The sequence below is a fragment of the Myotis davidii genome, unplaced genomic scaffold, assembly GCF_000327345.1.
Source record: "Myotis davidii unplaced genomic scaffold, ASM32734v1 scaffold183, whole genome shotgun sequence".
NCBI lineage: Eukaryota > Metazoa > Chordata > Mammalia > Chiroptera > Vespertilionidae > Myotis > Myotis davidii.
Window position 1 is genome coordinate 45,004 of NW_006294465.1, and position 9,028 is coordinate 54,031.

The 9,028-nt window shown below is 39.2% G+C and overlaps 1 protein-coding gene across 1 annotated transcript in view; it reads right to left on the reverse strand.

The window, feature by feature from the left end:
• The window catches only part of MET (MET proto-oncogene, receptor tyrosine kinase), a 52,496-nt gene extending 43,474 nt beyond the window's left edge, over positions 1 to 9,022 (reverse strand). The window contains exon 1 of the mRNA XM_006768697.2: positions 8,955 to 9,022. The gene's annotated coding sequence lies outside the window, so the exon portion shown is untranslated. The remainder of the gene's footprint in view (positions 1 to 8,954) is intronic.
• Positions 9,023 to 9,028: the final 6 nt, after the last annotated feature.

The following is a 9,028-nucleotide window of genomic DNA, read 5'->3' on the forward strand; positions in this document are numbered from 1 at the left end:
CGCAAAGAAATGTCCTCAAGATAATATCCACAAGAAAAGCTAATATACCTCTACAACAGATGATATCCCAATGGAAAGTAATTGTGGGCACAGTTTTTAGAGACATAACTTTTGTAATAGATGCATTATAATCACTGATATGCTAGGGAATTTTAGTCATGAAAATGATGTAAAACAGTTATAAGTTTGTTTGCTTTTTCTTTTAATACAATGATTTCTTCTGAAACATAGACTTTCACTTAGAGTGTTTGTAAGTAACTAATAGAGGGTTTAGGACATACCTCTGACACTCAGACTAAAAGTTATTCCTGCTTCTGCTAAATATTCCTGCTAATCTTACTAGTAGCTGAGGTTAGGGTAAACTAAGGGGCCTGGGTAGGAGTGGGTAGATTATGGTCTAGCTTCTCCCAGAATCAAGCTACCTGTTTTAGAGTGTTTGTATGTAACTAATAGAGGGCTTAGGACATACCTCTGACATTCAGACTAAAAGTTATTCCTGCTTCTGGTAAATATTCCTGGTATCTGAGGGTAGGGTAAACTAAGAGGCCTGGGTAGGAGTGGGTAGATTATGGTCTAGCTTCTCCCAGAATCAAGCTACCTGTGACAGAGTTGGAGGAAGTTCAGACTTTGCTTATTGTGTGCCCTACTATTTTCCTGTGAGCTTCCCTTGATTCTGTACTCAGCTTTTTTCCTATTTGTAAGGCAGCAGTCTGATTCCTAATGGGACACTCTAGTCATGATTTCCAATGCACCCAAGCCCATGACTCTACAACATATCCACTTACCTCTCTCCTCCCTTAACACATAAAAATCTCTCAAAGAAGACTCTTCTAAGAAAATTTTAAAGCTCTTTTTCTTGGCTTCTGGTCAAGATGGTGTCATAGATAAATGCAATATTCGCTGCCTCCCACAACCACAGCAAAATTTACAAAGAAAGCCCGGCTGGTGTGGCTCAGTGGTTGAGTGTCAACCTATGTTCCAGGAGGTCATGATTCAATTCCCAGTCAGGGCACATGCCCGGGTTGCAGGCTTGATCCATAGTAGGGGATCTTTCATCATTGATGTTTCTATTTCCCTCTCTCCCTCTCCCTTCCTCTCTGAAATCAATAAAAATATATATTTTAAAAAATCAAAAAAAACAAACCCAAAACTATATAAATAAGTTACTCCTTATACAGTGCAATCTATAATTAAATTTCAAAACAAGCTTTAATGATGATATATGTATTTGGCAACCTTCAGGTTCACTTAAGAGAATCTCCATTTCAAAACCATAATAACACAATTTTCCTTTCTTTCCCCACCAAGATATAAGAAATTGCCAAATTCTGGTACCTCAATGTCATACAGATACAAGACACTTTTGATCAGGGAAAGTTTTCTGGGGAACAAATGTGATACGTTGTTAGAAATTCATAATATAATAAAAAGATCTCAATGTACATGTTTCAGTACTGCGCCTCCTAAATTCATTCTTTCTTTGAGACAGAAGGAGTTGCTGTTTCCATAGCTTTAATACTCTAGTCATGTACTTTTCAACTGTGCTTAAAGTTACATATTTGGGCTGAATCCCTATGGGAAGTCTAGTTACCAGAAAGCACAGACTCACAAACAGGAAATATAACTAGAGTAAGAAGGTGTTGTTCTCCACACAATAGAGTTCAAAGAGGTGTCATTCACGTAATTTGGAGCAAGCCCCAACACCACTATTATTGTTCAATGTCCCTTATGACAACTTAGGATTAAAGCATCATGTTTTCTAAGCCTGTTTGAACTTGCTGCTCTTGCTTATAGATACAAATAACCTGCCCCTTTCTGTGCATAGTTTTCAATCAGTAAGCATGTCAAGGTGAAAAGGAGGATAGCAGGAATTGTATAAGTGGTGGTGGTGGCGGGGCTGGGAGGAGAGTCAATTTTCAGAAAGCATATGGTAAAACTGAATACTTAATCAAATTAGCCTAGAATTCCTTCCTATTTTCAGCACTTTTTTTGCAAAAGCAGTTGCTTCATGGTACAGAATGCATTTCAACAAATGTCATACATTTAGTTAGATGGCATATTTTAAAAATTTGTCGAACCAGGTCACTGGCTCAGAATAGATGTCATTCTAAGACATGACAGATGGATATTGATATTGAACAGAAAGATTGACATTAGCTGGGAGGTTCTGGCAGAAGAAAATGTCATTCATTTAACATTCAACAACATATTTACTGAGTACCTTCTGTGTGCCAGTATCAACTTATAATAAATATTTGGACTTTTTAAATATATATATGTAATATTTTATATTACAATAGAAAGAGGAGTTGTGCCAAAATAATGTCCTCGGGGTTAGTAAGGATTATAACGGAATAAGACTGGTCTTTAAAAATACTTATATTTTTTACATTGCATCAGAAAAATGCATTAGTACTCATTCAAACATCCATTCCGTCATGGTTGCAGGATTTTAGATTTCAGATTTTCGACGACCCTTAGTAAAAACCAACTTCCTATTTTTCTGGAACAAAAGGGGCCTTAACATGGCTTCAAAGATTTCTTAGACATCAAAGAGCTTAGAGAGACATACAGTTTATAGATAATGATTTAGGATTTAGTGAATAAAAAACACATGGATTAAATTTCTTTTAAAAGACCCCTAGGTTTACTTTTAAGAACTAAAATGTTGGTCTAAACACGTTAGTCTCGAGCAAAGCCCAGATTGATTTTTAAAGATAGAGTTGTCTTATGGACCTAAAACTTGGCTGGGTTTTCCTTTCACACATGATCAGGCCTCAAAAGGAGGCAACCTGCCTTCTGCTAACCAAATTACTCCACTTCTCTTTCTCTGACTTATGAAAACTACATTATTTCAAAGGCCTCCAGCTTTGAATGCTCTTCTTGATATCAAATAAAATACTAAAAACCAAAACCATCTCATGGTCTTACTGAACAACTGGAGCACTTCTTAATTCCTCCAAGTCAATTATTTCCTTTGTTTTAACATACAACTTTAAAATTGGACTTGAGGTTCTAGGTGCTGTCTCAGATTTCCAACTACTGAAGAATAAAATATCATTTCACAGTAGGAAAAGGCCACTGATCTTAATGTGTGTACTGCTTCGTGACATATTATTATATTTGCATTAAAATAGTAGGAAGAAATACAGTACATAATCTTCCGGTCTAACACAGAGGCTTTCCGGAAGGCCACTAGCCTGGGTATTTCAAGTTCTTAGAAGTAAAGGAAACAAGTTAGTACACAACCTGTGAGCTTTTACTCCTTTGGAAAAATAGATTGCAACACACATCTGATGGCTTTTAAGGGCCCTTGAAACCAACACAGTGTGCCTTTTGAATTTCAATGGTAGAGAAATAACAATTGGCGAAGTTCAGGGAGATCTAAACAAAACAAAATAAAATAAAATAAAATACAAAACAAGAAAGTGCCAGAATTCCAAAGAGAGGATTTATTCTGAATGAGAACTTGGAAATGAAATATGAAATGTACATATAAAGTTACGATGAACTTAGGTTTCAGAAAATGATTGCTTTGGTTCAACAATGAAATCGCTAGATAACCCTCTAGTTTAGCGTTATATATATATAGCTTGATAGAAAGCGGGCTGATGAGATTAGAAAAAATAAGTATGTGCCAATATATAAAATTTAAAGTATCTTTTTCTTTTTAAATTGCTAAACTAATGTTCCAGAGAGGGGGGGGGAAATCTGAGAACTACAGAAGATAAAACACTTTGCAGAAGTGGTCCTGGGGCTCTTTGGGCAAGTATGCTGCTGAAGGTCACACAGCACCTCAAGGTCACACAGGGGATCACTTGGCAGGTATAGTCATGGCCAAGATTGCAAACAGGACCACCAGGAGCCAAAGCTGGCCCACAGACATCTTGTCTCTCTAGCCACACAGTTTTAAACATGCTGAGTTAACATTTAAATATTGAGAGATTTCTAGCTTCTCCTGAAAATTTGAAAGACAGCACCACATGCCACACACTGGGCCTCATGGCAATGCTGATGATACCGAGCAGTCGCTGCCCACTTAGGGCTTTTTCTGAGCAGATTGTCCTTCGCTGGTGAAGGGATGAGCTTTACCATTTAGGTTAGCTGTTTGCAAATCTTGATACAGGATATAGACAGCGTATGAGGAAGAAGGAAGAAAAGATGATGGGAATCCAACACAGTGGCTTAACACTGGAAAGGGGCAAGGAAGGTAAGAGAAAAAGGAAAGAAAGGAGTGCACAGCAGACAGAAACTATATGCTATAAAATGTACCCCACTACTGTCTCCAGGTGTATACTATGGAGGGGGACCCATGACAAAGATATGGGTTTTGCTCTCAACAAATCCCTTTGGGCCAGGCTCATAGTGTGAAAAACAAGAAGGAAAATTTTCCAAGTGGAGCAATATCCCTGATCAAGGATGGGACCGGGCAAATGGAGGAGAATACCATGGGTTCTCTTCTTCCGTACCCCATAAACCAAGGGATGTGGGCCACAACTTCATCTTCACTTTGAGACTGTAGTGAACTATGGCCGGCACTGCCCAGGTACTTCCCATAAAGAACCAGAGACACCATGGACAGCTGTGCCGGCCGTGGACTGCGTAATGCCAGACAAAACAAAACGAGAACGGCCCTCCTGAGGAATGCAGAGTAGAAGCCCTGCCCCAGATCTCCACCTGGGTTGTTTTTTCATCTCCTTCGGGGTCTAGCCTTTGAAGTAAGGCCTCCTCTGATCCCACTACTGAATTTTTCACACACCACCCGATTTCCCCTTATTCCCCCCCACCACTTTATGCTTCCTTATAGTTCTTATCCTCACCTCCTATACAATGCATTTTTATTTATTGTTTGCCTTCCTAAATATAGAACAGAATACCATGAGGTCGGAGAATTTTGTCTCTTTTATTCTCTGCTGCATTGTTAGAATCTCAAGTTATGCCTAGTAGGTGCACAACAAATTATCCATAATGACCAAATCCTCACTCACTTTCTTGGAGTACAGGAATTAGCTTTCACTAGAACCTGTGATTCTCTGACCACATTTTACAATTGCTCTGGCCATATTTTATAATAATCATCTGTTATATTTGGAGAAATACATTTTCAAATCCTACGGACCATTATATAATTTATATGGCTGATAAGCTCTTATATAACTTCTATGGAACCTATAGCTATGACAGAAGTCAAAAACAACAGGAGTATCCTCCATAACATACTTGCAGAAATTCACATAATCACAGCAGAAATATGTATACCTGGGTATGTGATTAGCCAGTTAACTGCTTCTTTTTTTATTTTAAATTGTGCTGTGTTTACACCTCCTGCTACAAAGGCCAGATGTATGATTTTTCTCTCAATTACATTTTACAGCTTATAAAAATACTTTTTCATTTTGTCCTTGAAAAGCAAAGTAATCAGATTTTACCGAATGTTTTTACTGAAACAAATTCCAAGGAGAATATAGTGTTAAACACAACTGAGGAGATATCTGAGAACGGGCTTTCTAAGAGAAGGGTAGATGATAAAATTATTCACAACTCTTAATCTGATACTAGGAGAATGCCCCACACATGTGAACAAAGCTTTTCTTGGTATGCTTTACTACAAAAAGAGAAAGCAAGAAAAAAAAACTGGAGGAAGAGAAGGTGAGAAAACCCCTAGAGACTAGAAATGTATATTCATCATTCATCACTAACCTAAGGAGCCCAACCTATTTCTGTGGAAACGCTTCGAAAAGTTAACCTTCATGGATGACTGGGCGGATGCTGTATGGTGATATTAAGACAGCCAAAACTGGGAGCGAGGCTCTTGCACAGTTTTGTCGTCTATTATATGGGGAAGTTAAGATATTATCTACCTTGCAAGGTTGCTGCACTATCAGAAAGATGATATACTCAGAAGCAGCTTGAAAATATTAAGGGGTCTTTAAGGTCCAATCTTTTGACCAAAAACTAAAATTGTATTTAATAACAAATGGGATGATTTCTAACAATGTCATTCATGTGTGATATCCCCTCAATAATTATGGATCTCGGTTCCAGTTTATGTGTTATTTATCTGTATACCTAGATTGTAAACTCGTATAGGGACAGAGATTTAATTTCTTCTTTTAAAAAAGATGTTTTTATTGAGTTTTAGAGAGAGAAGAAGGGAGAGGAACAGAGAGATAGAAACATCGATAAGAAAGAAACATCATTCACTGGCTGCCTCCTGTACGCCCCCCACTGGGTATCAAGCCTCCAACTTAGGCATGTGCCCAGACTGGGAATTGAACCAGTGACCTTTTGGTTCACGGGTCGATGCTCAACCACTGAGCAACATCAGCTAGGCCTCATTTCTTCCTTTTTAAAAGATGTTCCTATACTACCAAAAACGTATGATGCTCTACATACCGTTCTTAGCTGTTTTTAGACATGTGGGCCTGGCAGCAACTATGCCTGCTAACTCAAGTGATGCTGAATTGACATCAGTCAGTATATCTATCATTTATTACTAAGAGGTGACTATTTATTTTGCGCTGAGCAAAGCCCATAAAGAAATTATGTCCTGAGGGCTAGAATCAAAGACAACAGTTTCAACATCCACCAGTGAGGTAAACTTCCTGGCACTTGAGTTTCTGCATATTTTCTCCCCTTAAGGCGGCACAATGAGGAAATTTGGTATGCCATGAACAAACACAGCAGCTCCAGAAAATATTAGGGATGCTGGGAAAAAGAAAATATAGATGGTTCTGGTGAAAAGCATTAAACCTAATGACAGTGATAAAGAAACCATGAAAATGGAGAAATGGGGCATCCAAGGGCTTGGAAGCACCTCGGACCAAAAGGGGGTCGGGGGTAGGGATGAGGAGGAAAGGGGCAGAAGGACAGGAGCTGCCCTGAATGTGTAGGGAGCTATGCACTCATTATAGGTGTGTCACCGTAGGCATCGGTGCAGCCACCACTGTGTGTCCTGAGAGGCTGTCAGGCTTTTTGAGTTATTCACTTTATCTTGACATACCCATATTTGAGAACAAGTTTATTCGAGGTTACTGTATAGATTTGTAAAAGAAAAATTAGACTAATGCTATTTTGGACTTAAAAAAAAAAGAACAACAGCTGAGAAAATTGATTGCTGAAGTGTATTTCTTAGTTTAATCCTCATTAAAACAAATTTTAAAAATTTCAGATTATAGTGGAACTAGGCTTAGACGGCCTTAAAATGAATTTGTAAGATGGGTATTTTTCCTGCTTAGAAAAGTGTCATTTTTTTCATTGTAGGTTTAAAAGTCATGAAGATACCAGTTATGCGCTTTCATATTGACTGACTGTGGTTAATCTTGTACATCTTTATCATCCAGATAAACTAATCTTTATCCTTCATCCACTAATTCTGAAGGCACATCTAATGTAAATCCCTATTTGTTATGTATTAAGAACAAAGCAGTCTTTGAAAGAGCAGTAGTCAGCAGACCATCTTCTATATACCATAAATTACATTCAGTTAAAGCTATTTTTAGGTTAATAACTATAGGCTTATGCACTGTTAAGTGTGAAACGTGAAAAGAATTTTAAAAACAACAGTATATTTTATAGGCACTCAGATATATTCTGATACTATAAAAATTTCTTATGAGGGATGTAAATCTCACCTGTGTTATTCAGCAATTTCAAAAGAATGAACACAGAATACACCCAGACTTGTAGTATATGGTTGGAACCAAACCACCTCACTTCTGTTCCATTATGGAAGTTTACATGTTAAAACAAAGCCCAATCCACTTAGAGCTAGAAAGGAAAGCTTTGTACCTGTAAATAACCCAAGCAACACTTACAGTTTACATAAAGGCACAATTTATGTCCCCGAAGCACAGAGAAACATGATGCACATTACGTTCAGATCATCCTCATGCAGAAAAAAAGTCATTAATCAGCTATAATAGTTTAGCTGTAAAAGAATATAATGTTTCTCTGAATCCATTTGCATGTGTCTGGCTGAATAAACAGAATAAACCTCTACCCAACTCTACAATACATGAACAGTCTTCTTAAAATTCAGGAGAGGGTCCAGATAGTATATAATCTCCCCAGTGTCAGTTTATACAATCCTATCATATTCCCTGGCCATCTTAATTTGGCAATTAAAGCATCCCGATTATTTTGCCTAAGAAAGTTGACAATATTTCATCCTACCCAGCGCTCCCTTGAACACAAAAGTGTGATAAGGTAAAATAAATTGGGCAACTATTCATGCATGAGGCACTGGAATCCTCTTCAACTGCCAAATTTGTAAACGGCTCTTTTGAAATAGAAAGGTATGAAACGGGAAACCGTACTTTGTTGTAAATTCTGCACTGGCAATAGTCAGTGAAAAGACTTTCATTTGTGCTAAAATTCTTAGGCCAGTGCTAGCCAGCCGATCCGACCTCTGGCTATAATCTGTTTACCTAATAAGACAGATGCCCTCCACAGCGCCCTAGCAAAAAGCTAAGGTACAATTGAAAATGATGGATCACAAGTCCTGTGTGTTTGCCAGAAATGGAGACTTCAGCCCTTCACAGAAACATCAGTCCCTTGGAAGGACCCTCCCGTCGTACAGATAAAGCAGGGCTAAGAGCAAGGAAACCTATGGGCTCCAACCTTGACAGGAGCATCACCTTGGGACATGGAGGCCAGATCCCTTGTCTCGGGCTGAGTCAGATCGCAGCCCTGAACTTGGCCATAAACAGACATACAGCACTCTCCTACCCCAGCGCCTCTGAGTCATACAGGTGGCCGCCTGCAGCGAACCCCTGAAACGGAAAAGCCTCCATCTAGTTTCGACCTCCCCCCTGACCACATCCCTTGCTCCAGAAGCCCCTGAACCCTCGCCTACCCGTCTGGATCAGCAGCCAGGTCCCTTAGGGAACAAAGAGACAGAGGCGCTGGGGCGCGGGGTGGGGTGCGGGATCTGAAGGCTGTGGTAGTTTTACCTTGAGGCGCCCAGGCACCGGCGGCGGCGAAGTGAGTAGCGCAGGGACCACCCGCGCGCCCCGCGCCTCCTCGA